Below are 13,507 nucleotides of genomic sequence, written 5' to 3'. Positions count from 1 at the left end.
CAGGAGGGAGCAATTATTTTGAAGGCTAGGAAGGGTTTTGAGCTCCCAACCCCAACTCCCTTGTCTCATGAGGTTTCGTAACAATGTTTCTGGGGTATATATTATTTAGAAAGATTTAGAGACTGCTTATATTACAAAACTCTCGAAGCAGTGTGCATCCTACAGCATCCTAAAACCCACAAAACTGTTTAAAAAACAAGCATGCATGAAATAGTTCCCAATAAAACACAGATAAAATCAGGAAAACGATACGTGCAGCAGATTCCTCCTTTTCTTGCCAAATATCAATTCGCCAACAGAGGAACACAAACTGGTTTGTAAAACTAAATTTAAACATCAGCTTGTGACTCAGAACATGATGCTGCCATCTGGCAAAAGTGTTGAAAGTCCCACAGCAAGAGCAGATGTATCATTCATGCTTTCTAAACCAGGGTCCTTTGGCCTCTTCCATAGTTGCTTCCCATATTATGTGGAAGCGCCAATCGTGTGGGCTTGTCCTGATAACAAAAAATAACACGCATCATTCTGACCGGACACTGGGGTCCAGCTCTGAGGGTCTTCTGGTGGTTCCCTCACTGTGAGAAGCCAAGTTACAGGGAACCAGGCAGAGGGCCTTCTCGGTAGTGGCACCCGCTCTGTGGAACACCCTTCCACCAGATGTCAAAGGGAAAAACAACTACCAGACTTTTAGGAGGCAACTGAAGGCAGCCCTGTTTAGGAAAGCTTTTAATATTTGAAGGACTATTGTATTTTAATATTTTGTTGGAAGCCGCCCAGAGTTGTTGTTGTTGTTGTTGTTGTTGTTGTTGTTGTTGTTGTTGTTGTTGTTGTTATCTTCATGGTGCTATCCAGAAGGAGATTACATTCTGAAGCCCTTGCTTTAGACTCCTTGCTGGACTCAAACTCCCATCAGTACCAGCCAGAATGACCAATGGACAGGAATGGCAGGAGCTGTAGTCCCCACAATATCTGGCGGATCAGAGGTTTCCCGTCCCTGCCTGCCTTGGACCTTATCTTCAACCTGCTCTGTTTCCCAAAACCTGAACTATTGACCCTTGTACTGCAAGATATAGCACCATGGAAGCCATCTGCAATATTCTGTTTTAGCAGCCTGATCTAGATTGATGTGTGACTGTTGATTTTACTATCCCCTTCAGTTAATTAAAATAAAAGCACCTGTCATGCGATAGAAGTCTTTTCCAGCTGACAAGTCTTTCATTTATTCTTATGAACCTGGGGATCAGTGTTATCCCAGGCAGGGGGAAGAGCGAGCTGGGTTTTTCCACTCATAAATCACCCTGCTTTGGAATACATAGAATCTAGCTGTTTCACAGGCTGGCTAAGAGACAGAAGACAAAGCCATGACATGCAGAGGGATGCAGAATTATACCCAAGGCAGAAAACCATCCCAATCCTCTCATCAATTTGGCAATAACATGCTGAACAAACAACTCTCCTGAGCTTCTGCCAGTGCATCCTTGCTTGTGTGGGACTCAAAACCACAATCTGAATTATAGAAGACGATCAAGAGCAAGAAATATTGGAATGATGGGACTATGATTACCTGTAGAAGTCATGGAGACTAGATAAATCACTTTAGAGTTGCTCTCATGGCTTTTGACTTCACCTGATCCCCACAGCTGAATTAGACCTGCAACATTCAACTGTTGCCTGATACTTCATTTCTCCTTATACATATCGAAAAGTCAATTTGAATACAATAGCGTACTTGGCCTTGAGGGGTAGTTCCTCTGGTGGAGAACATGTTGTGCTCCTTCTGGGGTAGTTTGTCCACCTTTGGTCCCCACCCTGCACTCACCTCTCACCTGTGGCTCCTAGAAGCTGTCAGCATGCGACAGCAGACACACCTTGGGAATGGCTTAGACTGGCTGGCTTCTTCTTTGGCGATCACTCGTAGCCGAGTAAGATTGTCTTCCGTAAACACGGTTTTAACAATGAGTCAGTAAGTGACTGTGGAGGCCAATTCTGGATGCACATGTCCTTCCACAGTGGGGACATTGGTTTCCGGGCAGGAGCTGATCACGGTGTCGATTTGCCAAGTGTGCCTTCCTCCTAGCACATTTCTCCTGAGTTTGAGTGTCTTCAAAGCCCATGACACCTTTGGTAAAGGCTGTTCTCTAACTTGAGCTCTCGCAGGCCAGTGTGATGAGGGTAGCCAAAGGCTCTCCTTCTGTGAGTTAGGGACTTTCCCTGCATGCAGAGACAGGCTCCAGAGGGTTGAGCAGACGGGACCAATAAGGGGTCCAATGGTCAAGAAGGCAGTTTCTGCATGTGCTGTAGAGGGAAGTGAGGGGCAGATGGGGCTTGGCAACCTGGGAAGATAGTCCATCTAGGAGAAGGAAAACTCTATCCTAAACCTCCGTTGCCTTGTGGGATATCTTTGGGAGAAGATAAGGCTAAGGAGTAAACCCTACACAAATCCGGGTTGGAGTCCCTAAGGTGGTTGGGTGGCGCCTTGTATGCCTTCTTCTTGCAGCTCCTGCAGCCAAGCTGATGCCAAACATATCCCTCTGATTTCCTTTCGACCACATCAGTGAGGCTGAGAGGGGGGTTGTCATCTGAGCAGCCCAGGACCTCCATACACACTGCCCAGGCTTGCACCCTTGGGTGTAATTAACTTTGCCTCCTTTAATTCCCACCACCATTCCTCCATTTTGGGTAAAAATACATTCTTCGATCCGTGTCCATATTAAAATCCCTCCACTGTGCTCACATACTGGAATAAAAGTCCATTTTTTTCTTATTATACTGTACAGTAGTACCTTGGGTTAAGTACTTAATTCGTTCCGGAGGTCCCTTCTTAACCTGAAACTGTTCTTAACCCAAAGCACCACTTTAGCTAATGGAGCCTCCCGCTGCCGTTGCACCACCGGAGCACAATCTCTGTTCTCATCCTGAAGCAAAGTTCTTAACCCGAGGTACTATTTCTGGGTTAGTGGAGTCTGCAGCCTGAAGCGTATGTAACCTGAAGCATCTGTAACCCAAGGTACCACTGTATATCCTTTAATTTATGCCCAGTTCCATATGCTCAAATTCCATTTCCTGTTTTTACGACAGTGAACCTGGGACATTTTTCATTTAAAGAAAATTCTCTGTCACTGATCTATGACCTTTTTTGGAGTCGAAAAGACTAATGAGATCAAATGAATCCAAAGGTCATCCAGTCCAACCCCCTGCGGTGAAAGGCAGGGCCACTCGCTTTTCAACTTTCTGCACTGACACAACTGAGATCAACCAATGCAATCCAGGCAGTTAAAAGCACAGAATCGTGGAAACAGTGCAGGCAAGTGTCTCTAGAGGAAAAAGCTAAAGACGTAAAATGAAGTGGCCTTTATCTCCCTGCAGCTGAGTTTATTGTTCTTACCACATGCAACCCTTTAAAAACAACTTTGTGAGGCAGTTCCAATATTATTTTAATTTTATAGACTGCAACCTGAAACCTGATTTAGTATAAAATTGACAAGGTGGTGTAATTCTGCATTGAAGGCAAGGTAATTCATAGGCAAGGGAGATCTGAGGTCAGCGTTCAACCCTTTCCCCAGAAGATCACACCAAGCCAGTCACAGAGAGTGAATACCCCTGTGGGAGCTCTATAAAGTGAAGATATCAAGAAGGATTATCATTGCAGCACTGAGGTTTTTCTACATTGAGCCTGCTGTAACTTTTGTAGCAGGTTTTCTCCTGGTGAGCATCTGACCCAGAATCGAAAGGCCTCAAAGGAACTCTAGAGGTGTCGAATTCACTTTCTGTTGTCTGTCCCAAATCTTCCCATGTTCAGCTTCACTGAAAGTCCCTGAGTTTTGGAATGACTTCCCTTTCTTCTCAACGTGCATAACGGCCATTTCTCGCTCCTTCCCCTTTTATAAAAACCTTTCTAAACTAGCCTTCAAGGAACTATTCTGGCAATGACAGCCAAGCTGGTTCCTTGGAGAGGACCAGGAAATCCCCTCCCCTGTTGTAGTGATCCTGTTCAGTTTGCTGTAACTGTAAATAATAAATGCAGTGGCCGAGTTCAGTTCAGTGCTTGCGTCCGTCTGTTCCTTCCACGTGCAAAAGGAACACTTGCAACAAATGAACAATGGCTGTGCATTCTTTTGCTGCCTATTGTTGTGCTAAGGTGGCAGATTAATCCCTGCTGGGGTGATCATTTTATTGAATTTAGGGGACAGGGGAGGGAAGATGAGCTTGGGTTGCTAGGCAACTGTAGGATGCCTTCTCCAAACCATGCATCTCCTGTAGAACTTGGCTGGAGAAGGTTTCCTGGCATTAACTAGTGACTGCTATATGATATTGAGAAATAAAATACACACTCAGGTAGCAGAACAAGTTAAAGGATCTTCACCATTGGTTATTCATGGGAAATGTAGCTTGTTGTTAAGAAGACGGCATGTAAAAGCGCACTTTTACCCCAGTCTATACAGAGAACATAGGGACACTGGTGGCGCTGTGGGTTAAACCACAGAGCATAGGACTTGCCGATCAGAAGGTCGGTGGTTTGAATCCCCGCGAGTGAGCTCCCGTTGCTCGGTCCCTGCTCCTGCCAACCTAGCAGTTCGAAAGCACGTCAAAGTGCCATTAGATAAATAGGTACTGCTCCGGCGGGAAGGTAAACGGCGTTTCTGTGTGCTGCTCTGGTTCGTCAGAAGCGGCTTAGTCATGCTGGCCACATGACCCGGAAGCTGTACGCCGGCTCCCTCGGCCAATAAAGCGAGATGAGCGCCGCAACCCCAGAGTCAGTCATGACTGGACCTAATGGTCAGGGGTCCCTTTACCTTTATACAGAGAACATGGAAGCAGTTGTAGCATTTCTCAAGAGGTATGGTGATAGCCTGCCCATTGCAGTATTAAGCTATATAAGGAAGTGTGTTATTTCAGCCACCTTATTGCTTGTGTTTACTCCCATTTCCCACTCCTCTTACTGCTTGGGCCACGTCATATTGCCTGCGGTGCTGCTAGCCTGTCCCATTTGTCAAATAGCACCTGATTATGCCAGCTCCATGCTATTGCCTTGAAGGAAAGGAGTTGTATAGCTAGTTTAACAGTCATGATCTACTGCTTTTGCTCTTCCAAAGTGCCTGAGCTGGAGAAATAAAAGCATATTTTATGAGGAATAATGGCTTGCTTTGAAACACCCAGGCACATTCTGCTAACTTTCTACACACAACGGAAGTTATTTCTCTTTCCTCCACAGGGCTGGAGCCCACATCATGAAAGAGGTTTCTGACATATTATACGTAGTAGAGGAACCCATGTTATTCTAAGCTTATTATCGGAAACCTCAAGGACATAAGCCAGACAACTAAGATTTAAGAGCATAGATTTCTTCCTTCAATGCATCCAGTTCCTAGTGATGGGGATATCTGTAAATTTCAGTGTCTCTCTTATTATTATTATTATTACTATTATTATTATTATTATTATTATTATTATTATTATTATTATTATTATTATTATATCTTAAATTCAGTTTGCCACATCCCTTTGGCCATCTGGAATATATTGTTTTACATATATTGAGGGAAAGAAGACTTGACTTTTGAGAGCAACTGCCTTTTCCTTTGTGCCACTTTGGAATAAAATGACATGCCATTTTATTTTCTCCAAAGATACTAAAAACCATTAAAAAATAAATAAAAAGTTATATCATAATCCTACATATATAAATGTCCCCAAAGGAATCTCCTCTTTCTGATAATATCATTTACTTGGTTTTAAAAGGAAGGATATTCTGTTTAAGGTGGATGCATCAATGGGCAATAGGAACTTCAACTTTGCCCTGCTGTAAAATGTCACATACTTCAATTTTGTGCATGGATGACTTCATGCATAAGTGTGAATGGCATAACTCCCTGGGGTCTATGTCGTTAATTAAGCTTTATCAAGACTTGCATTAAAATTAAATAGGTGACAAATTTGCTACATCAGAAGGGTTCACTTTCAGTTGCTGAATGCGGGAAGAACATCCTGCCCTATTTTCTTCTTTCATTATTTTTTTTAAAAAAACATTTTGATTTCTTTTCATACAGAAGCTGGGAGAAAGTTCAGGAGGTCATCGTAATACTTCTAATTATACCAGTAAAGGAATTAAAGGAGCCACGACCAAATGCATGCATGTTGTTAGGCTATCTTTTTCACAGTCAAGCCAAGTGACATTGTGTGTCCAAGGAAAGAATCCTAGAATTCGTTCCCTGGTCCACCTAGTCTTCTGGCAATGGAGCAAATCTCTCCACCTCTTAGCTCCAAGGACACACCACTAGACTCTGAGGGTTGGTCTATAGACCCTTGAGGACTCAAGAAAATGCTGAGAGGGGGGAAAATATAGATGTGGAAACCCCATAATCTTAAAAGACCTAATGACTGCAGAAGAAGGCACTGGCTTTATAACTGCCTGGAAGGTTGCATTTGTGGGTGGGCAACTTGGATGTTTGATATCAGCTTCAGGAGCCCTATCCATGGTCCTGAACCCTCACCCTGCTCCCTTTTCAAACTGCTGAATTCCCTTGTCTTGTCATCCTGATAAACTAGGATCTGCCTTTCCTGGGCCATCATCTCTCCCCTGTGATGGGCATCCTCATGGATCCTGACAATGGTCACAATCTGCAAGTGGGTGACTTCCCTGCCATGGCTTTATCTAGTCACAATCGGACAACGTGTAGGCATAATGTGTGTGCTCCACGCACCTGGATTGTGTATACAAAGCGGAGCTGACTGCTGACTCTTCCCTTTCTGACTTCATTGTCTCAATTTCATCTTGCTTCTGCTCTTCACCTGAGTCTACCTTTCACATGATATCAACGTTATTCCCTTTTACCAATGGTGTACTTCTGATGTTTTTGGGTGGTGCTCTTCTAATGCTGTTGGGACTCGGGTGGCACTGTGGGTTAAACCACAGAGCCTAGGGCTTGCCGATCAGAAGGTCAGCGGTTCGAATCCCCGCGATGGGGTGAGCTCCCGTTGCTCGGTCCCTGCTCTTGCCAACCTAGCAGTTCGAAAGCACGTCAAAGTGCAAGTAGATAAATAGGTACCGCTCCGGTGGGAAGGTAAACGGTGTTTCCATGCGCTGCTCTGGTTCACCAGAAGCGGCTTAGTCATGCTGGCCACATGACCCAGAAGCTGTACGCCGGCTCCCTTGGCCAATAAAGCAAGATGAGCGCTGCAATCCCAGAGTCGGCCACGACTGGACCTAATGGTCAGGGGTCCCTTTACCTTTACCTTCTAATGCTTCTTGGACTACAGGTCCCATCATCCACGACCACTGGGCAGGACCGATGGGCACAGGAGTCCAACAACATCTGCAGGGCATCATGTTGGTTCGCCCTTACCTTTGACCAATCATTTCGAAGGAATTGGAGTTCATAAGCAGACAAAAGAAGTGTCAGCCTCATTCCGGAGCATATTATTTTACATCCACATGTTGAGAGCTGCCTTTCTAGAAATGAAATCAATTTTTTTAAAAGGATGTGCCATTAAGAAAAGGATGGGGGAGATATCCTACAGGAAGTCCTTGCTGTTGCACTCTTAGCCACCTATATCTAATGCTGCTGTGCTGGTATTTTCTACCAAGTTGCTGACAACAGCACCTGTGCGAAACAGGGAAGACTTAAAGGGTACTGTGATATTCTCCATCATAATCATCACCAAATTTTTTTTATAAATGAGGAATCTCTCTCTCTCTCTCTCCCATGCCTGTTTTAGCTTTTCCAGAGTTCAGAACGTGTTGCCAGGGGCTGTCCTGAGTCTTCATATTAGGCAGATCACATGCAATGAAGGCATTTAATCATTTGCCTGAAAACACCCTTAAAAATAACAACCTCCATTAGCTAAAACTTTCTCTCAGCATGAAACACTGAGATGTCTGCCTCTAGTCTTCAAAATAGCAGCTGTACAGCTCAGTGCAAATAGCATCTTTAAAAGAAATCAGAACTGCTTTATTTACTTTTGATCTTTTCTTGCTCACTTCAGGTCAGCCCTCTTTCTTTGTGCACTCCTTACTCTTCCCCCTTCATATTTTGTCTTCTTATGTTAACTCGTTTTTTCTCCCATTTTATTTTCTCACCTGCCAACCACATTGTGTAGTATCTCCCAACCCAACCCTCAAATAATAATAATAATAATAATAATAATAATAATAATAATAATAATAATTTTATTTATACCCCGCCCATCTGGCTGGGTTTCCTCAGCCACTCTAGGCAGCTTCCAGCAAAATATTAAAATACAATAATTCATCAAATATTAAAAGCTTCCCTAAACATGTTAAGATAACAGTCCACTCCTGTCTCCTACTTGCATTAACGGCAACAAGACCTACAATCTGGAGTGGAGCTCAAGGCTGAGCTTGTACTGAAAAACCAACCACCTTACTGTTCTTTATTTTATTATTTGTTAAAAGTCCAAGTTGTACACAGCCAAGGTAATTAAATTCCTCAACAGAGAAAGCTGAAAGTGCATATCTGGAAGTAGCCAAACAGTCTTGAAAAGATCCGCAACTGGATATAATCACCCATCCCACATCCACTAACTCTGGAAACAGCCAAATATTCATTGTTATTTTACCATTAAATGACTAGATGCTTAAGGCAAGGCAAGGAAAACCAGTGAGTCTCAGGGTGCTGAATCCTGCACACCATGGCAATTCCTGTGCTCATGAAATATTATCGCAGAACAACATTTACAGTCCTCTTACTGTACCAGTGTTGAGGGAAAACTCATTCACAGCAGAACAAATCTGCTCCTCAAAATTCCTCTCAGTGTTCTTTCTGAATATTTGGATGTCTGCCAAATATCTGATAGCTGTATTTAGCACCCTTTCATATTTCTCTATCCAACAGGGTTTGAGATTTGACATTTAGCACTTGATGGCTGACACACATTTCTCCCAGGAACTTCCAAAGGATTCTGAGACAGTTTACACAGGGCAGTGGTGAGCCTCACTTGGCCCACTGTGAACTGGATATGCACCTCCTAGATGCATCACACTCATCGTTCCCCTGTACATTGCACATCGCGGGGGAAAGTCAGTCGTGTTGGGCAAAGCAGTCTGCCAGGGCAGTAGCCTGTCCAACATTATTCATTTGATAAACTCCCCCAAACCCAAGACGGTTTGAAAATCAATGGTCAGGGCCAGCCCTAGACATTTAGCTGCCTGAGGCAATGGACAAGATCGTTGAATCAAACTGTTCCTAGTCTGAATTGCAAAATGGGAAGATTCACCACACTCTGAACATTTGTCAATAAGTCACTTCTCCTCTAGTGTGGTTTCACTTTGGTTGCTCAGGGGACAGATGTGAAAGAAAGGATATTCCCCTGGCGCAATGTGTGAGACCGGACAAAAGTCTGTTGAAAGCATCCCTTTGCTGGTCAAACGTTGTGTTGACAGTAGACCAAGTGTGGGGAAATTGTGGCCCTCCAGACTTCATTGGGCCCATACTCCCATCATCCCCTCCAGTATGGCCAAAGGTGAGTGTAATGGGTATGAGTTACTCGTGCGTAAACTGGTGCCTTTCTGGGCTAATTTGCCTTATTAAACCTTTCTGACTGCACAGCCCTTTCTCATCGTGGCTGCCTCAGTCGCTGGCAGAATCCGTCAGTGGGCGTTTCTTGAACCTTTTCCAACATAAAAGTTGTTTGACACCCAGTCTCCTCCTCCTCTCACTGCGCGGGAGTCTTCTGCGCAGGGAGGGCGTGGGTAGCGGAGGACCTGTGCTCTCCTCACTGAACTCCTGGAGCCCTCTCTCCGATTCCCCCATCTGCCCCCCTTTATCCCTGGTGTTGCGCTGATTTGCTTCCCCCTCTACTGAGCTGTTTCTCCCCCTGCTGCTGGGTCCTTCGCCAGCATCATCTGGGAGCCTCCCCTTCGCCTCTCGCTCCGATGTCAGTTCCCTGACAGTGAGGGATGATGGGAGCTGTAACAAGCTGCCCCAGTTGGAGCATTGTAGGCGTGAGGTGATTTTGGTGGGGTAGCAGCAACACTATGAGACTATGCCACTTGCAAGAGTCATTTAGTTGCTGTTGCTTAAACCTGTGCTGCAACACCATGAGCTCAACCTGCAAAGAGGCTAAGTGCATCATTATTTCCAGGCTATCATGCTACCAACAGTCTGCTGCTACACATCTTAAGCAAGCTGCTTGAAAGGCAGCGAGAATTCCCCAGAGAGGGTTTTTCCACTAAATATTATATGTATCATATACACAGAGGGAATGTAGGAAGGTTTCAAGAAAAATCTCCCATACAAAACATTTCATTCTCGGGAGAGATCTTTTCTCCAAATCCATTTACACTGCAATTAGCTGTTCCTACACAGATGCACTGTGCAGCCTTCCTAGAGGGCTGGTGTGCAACTGTTTATAAACGACAACTTTAAAATCAGTATTAAACCTTCCAAGCAAACAAATAGAAGTCATTATTAATTTATTAAGGAAGATGATGGTTATTAATATTTATTTAACTTATATGCCACACTTCATTCAAAGATCACAGGGCAGTTCACAACACAGAAATGCAAAATGAGCACAAAAAACACAACAAAACATAAAAAATCAAATAACACACTTCAAAACACATTTCAAAGGCCATAGAATGTTAATCAGCCAAATGATACTCATACTCATAATACTAATTTATTTGTACCCTGTCCATCTGACTGGGTTGCCCCAGCCACTCTGAGAGGCTTCTAGCATAAACAGAAACAGAATAAAACTTCAAACATTAAAAACTTCCCAATACAGGGCTTCCTTCAGATGTCTTCTAAAGATTGTATTTCCTTGACATCTGGTGGGAGGGTGGGCACCACTACCAAGAAGGCCCTCTGCCTGGTTCCCTCACTTCTCACAATGAGGGAACTGCTAGAAGGCTCTTGGAGCTAGACCTCAGTGTCCGGGATGAATGATGGGGGTGGAGATGCTCCTTCAGGTATACTGGGCCGAGGCCATTTAGGGCTTTAAAGGTCAGCACCAACACTTTGATTTGTGCTTGGAAACTTTTTTCATCTGGCACCCAAATGAAGGCACCAGGTAAGCCTCCCTGGAGAGAAACTTCCACAGATAGGGAGCCACCACAGAAAAGGCCTGTTCCCATGTTGCCACCCTCCGGACATCTCATGGGGAAGTCACACAAAGGATCTCAGATCATGATTGCAGGCTTCCTAGCTCTCCCCATCCCTTCGCCTCTATTGCCCAAGGCTGCCACCTCACTGCACCTAACAATTGGGCTGGCCCTGATTAACCAGCTGCAAATTCACACCCTTCAAATACCCACCAGCACCAGACGCGACATTTTCAATCACCTGTGCAAATAATTCCCATTTTGCAAAATACATCACAAGGTGCAGCAGCAACCTATTGTTGAAGTTTCAGGTGACAGAGCATTGAGCAACCCCTGCTGTTATGATGTGACAGGTGACAATTCTTTGTCATGTGATTTCTGCGCTCTGCAGCACCATTAAAAAAGCAGCAGGAGCCCTTTAGCCAAAGTAGCCACTGTAGCGATAATGACAGAGGTTCTGGGAAGTTCTTGCAGCTTCAGCAAGCTTTGCAAATGTTAGCAGATTGATCAGTGTGACATTTCCGGAAGATAGGCAGGAGTTGTGCATACCCTTGGTGTGTACCCTTGAAATACACTCAGAAACATCAGAACGCCAACACCTATGAAATGTGCCGCAGCATATTTGACCAGCCTTTTCATATAAGTAATTGGCATTATTTCATTCTTCCTGCTATCCCCCGGCCTCCCCCACCTCTGTGCTCCAATTCAGAGGGCGGGAGGCATATATAAGTTTTGTAGAAATACAATTAGATAACAGTTAACTAACTGCTTTGAAAATAGTTTAATTACTTATAATAAGACTAAGCCTTAACACTAAGCATACTATGTACAGAATACCGGAACAAAAGAGAGACAGAAAGAGAAAGTGCGTGAGACCCAGGCTCCTTCTGGCCTGACTGTTATAGTCAGCATAACCTTGACAGAAAGATAACAGAACCAGTTTAAACCAGCTGTACTCAGCTTCTCAGAAGATATAACCAGTGCTTTTTTCCTGGGGGTACGCAGGGGTACGCATATCCCTAAACATTTTGTGAATCTTTGCACTTTTGTCCATTTCCTGTCTTTATTTCCCCCGATTTGAACTATAAAATGGTGATTTTTTTTGAGTCAAAATGAGAGTACCCCTAAACATTTTTTTAGGGGGGAAAGCACTGCCCGTACCCCTAAACATTTTGTGAATCTTTGTACTTTTGTCCATTTACTGTATTTATTTTCCCCGATTTGAATTATAAAATGGTGATTTTCTTGAGTCAAAATGAGAGTACCCCTAAACATTTTTTTTTTAGAAAAATGTACTGGATATAACCCAAACAAGAACCTTCTTTCACACAGAGAAGAAACCTTCCAGTAGCTTCCTGAATCCTTCTGTATTAATAAGAAAAGGAAAGATCTCTACACAACAGATCAATACCTTTCGCACTAAGAAATGCAAACTGACATTATGAAGCCCACGATCAACCCTTTCCCCTGCAATCCTACAAATGTGTGCAGCAGATATGCCTTTAGTTTCAGAAGAGCTTCTGCATGAGCAGCAGCGCCCAGCTGTCGTTTGCCACCTTGCCACTTGACCTGAAGCTAAAAAATCAATGTGCTTCAAGTGGGTGTAACTAACCGACTGAAAGATTGCAGCTCTGCTCTCTGCATCAAATGGCAGAAACTGACAAAACGAGCAAACTTCTAAATGAGACAGATTGAAAGAAAGAGGCGAAAGAGGCAATGCAGTTGGTTAAGAACAGAACTCAAACCTCCAAAAAGGGACAGAGAACGGGTCACACTCCACATTTGCCAGATTTGTTACATTTCAGTTAATTCACCCAAATTTCTAGTCTGCCTGATATCAGAGCCAGTAACATAAAAATCAAGGTATGACCAAATCTATTGACAGAATACTTACTTTATATTCTGTTGGAAGCCACTCAGCAGTGGTACCAAAAATATATTATTGTTGTTGTTGTTGTTTAGTCGTTTAGTCATGTCTGACTCTTTGTGACCCCATGGACCAGAGGACGCCAGGCACTCCTGTCTTCCACTGCCTCCCGCAGTTTGGTCAAACTCATGCTGGTAGCTTCGAGAACACTGTCCAACCATCTCGTCCTCTGTCGTCCCCTTCTCCTTGTGCCCTCAATCTTTCCCAACATCAGGGTCTTTTCCAGGGAGTCTTCTCTTCTCATGAGGTGGCCAAAGTATTGGAACCTCAGCTTCACGATCTGTCCTTCCAGTGAGCACTCAGGGCTGATTTCCTTAAGAATGGAGAGGTTTGATCTTCTTGCAGTCCATGGGACTCTCAAGAGTCTCCTCCAGCACCATAATTCAAAAGCATCAATTCTTCGGCGATCAGCCTTCTTTACGGTCCAGCTCTCGCTTCCATACATCACTATTGGGAAAACCATACCTTTAACTATACGGACCTTTGTCGGCAAGGTGATGTCTCTGCTTTTTAAG

General features: G+C 44.0%; 2 protein-coding genes across 6 annotated transcripts in view; one reads left to right on the top strand and one right to left on the bottom strand.

Annotated features, from left to right (window-relative positions):
* The window catches only part of LOC309515333 (prostatic acid phosphatase-like), a 264,606-nt gene that overhangs the window by 124,869 nt on the left and 126,230 nt on the right, over positions 1-13,507 (top strand). The window lies entirely within an intron of this gene.
* Positions 1-13,507, bottom strand: part of CPNE4 (copine 4) — a 259,861-nt gene that overhangs the window by 206,128 nt on the left and 40,226 nt on the right. The window contains exon 1 of one of the 5 annotated variants that reach the window (XM_082193042.1): positions 12,960-13,082. The exons of the other annotated variants lie outside the window; for them this stretch is intronic. The gene's annotated coding sequence lies outside the window, so the exon portion shown is untranslated. Of the gene's footprint in view, positions 1-12,959; positions 13,083-13,507 lie in introns of those variants that run through there. 5 annotated transcript variants of the gene reach the window in all.

The sequence above is a fragment of the Podarcis vaucheri genome, assembly GCF_965113315.1.
Source record: "Podarcis vaucheri genome assembly, chromosome: 12".
In the NCBI taxonomy this organism is placed as follows: Eukaryota; Metazoa; Chordata; class Lepidosauria; order Squamata; family Lacertidae; genus Podarcis; species Podarcis vaucheri.
This window is presented reverse-complemented; position numbering and strand designations above follow the sequence as displayed.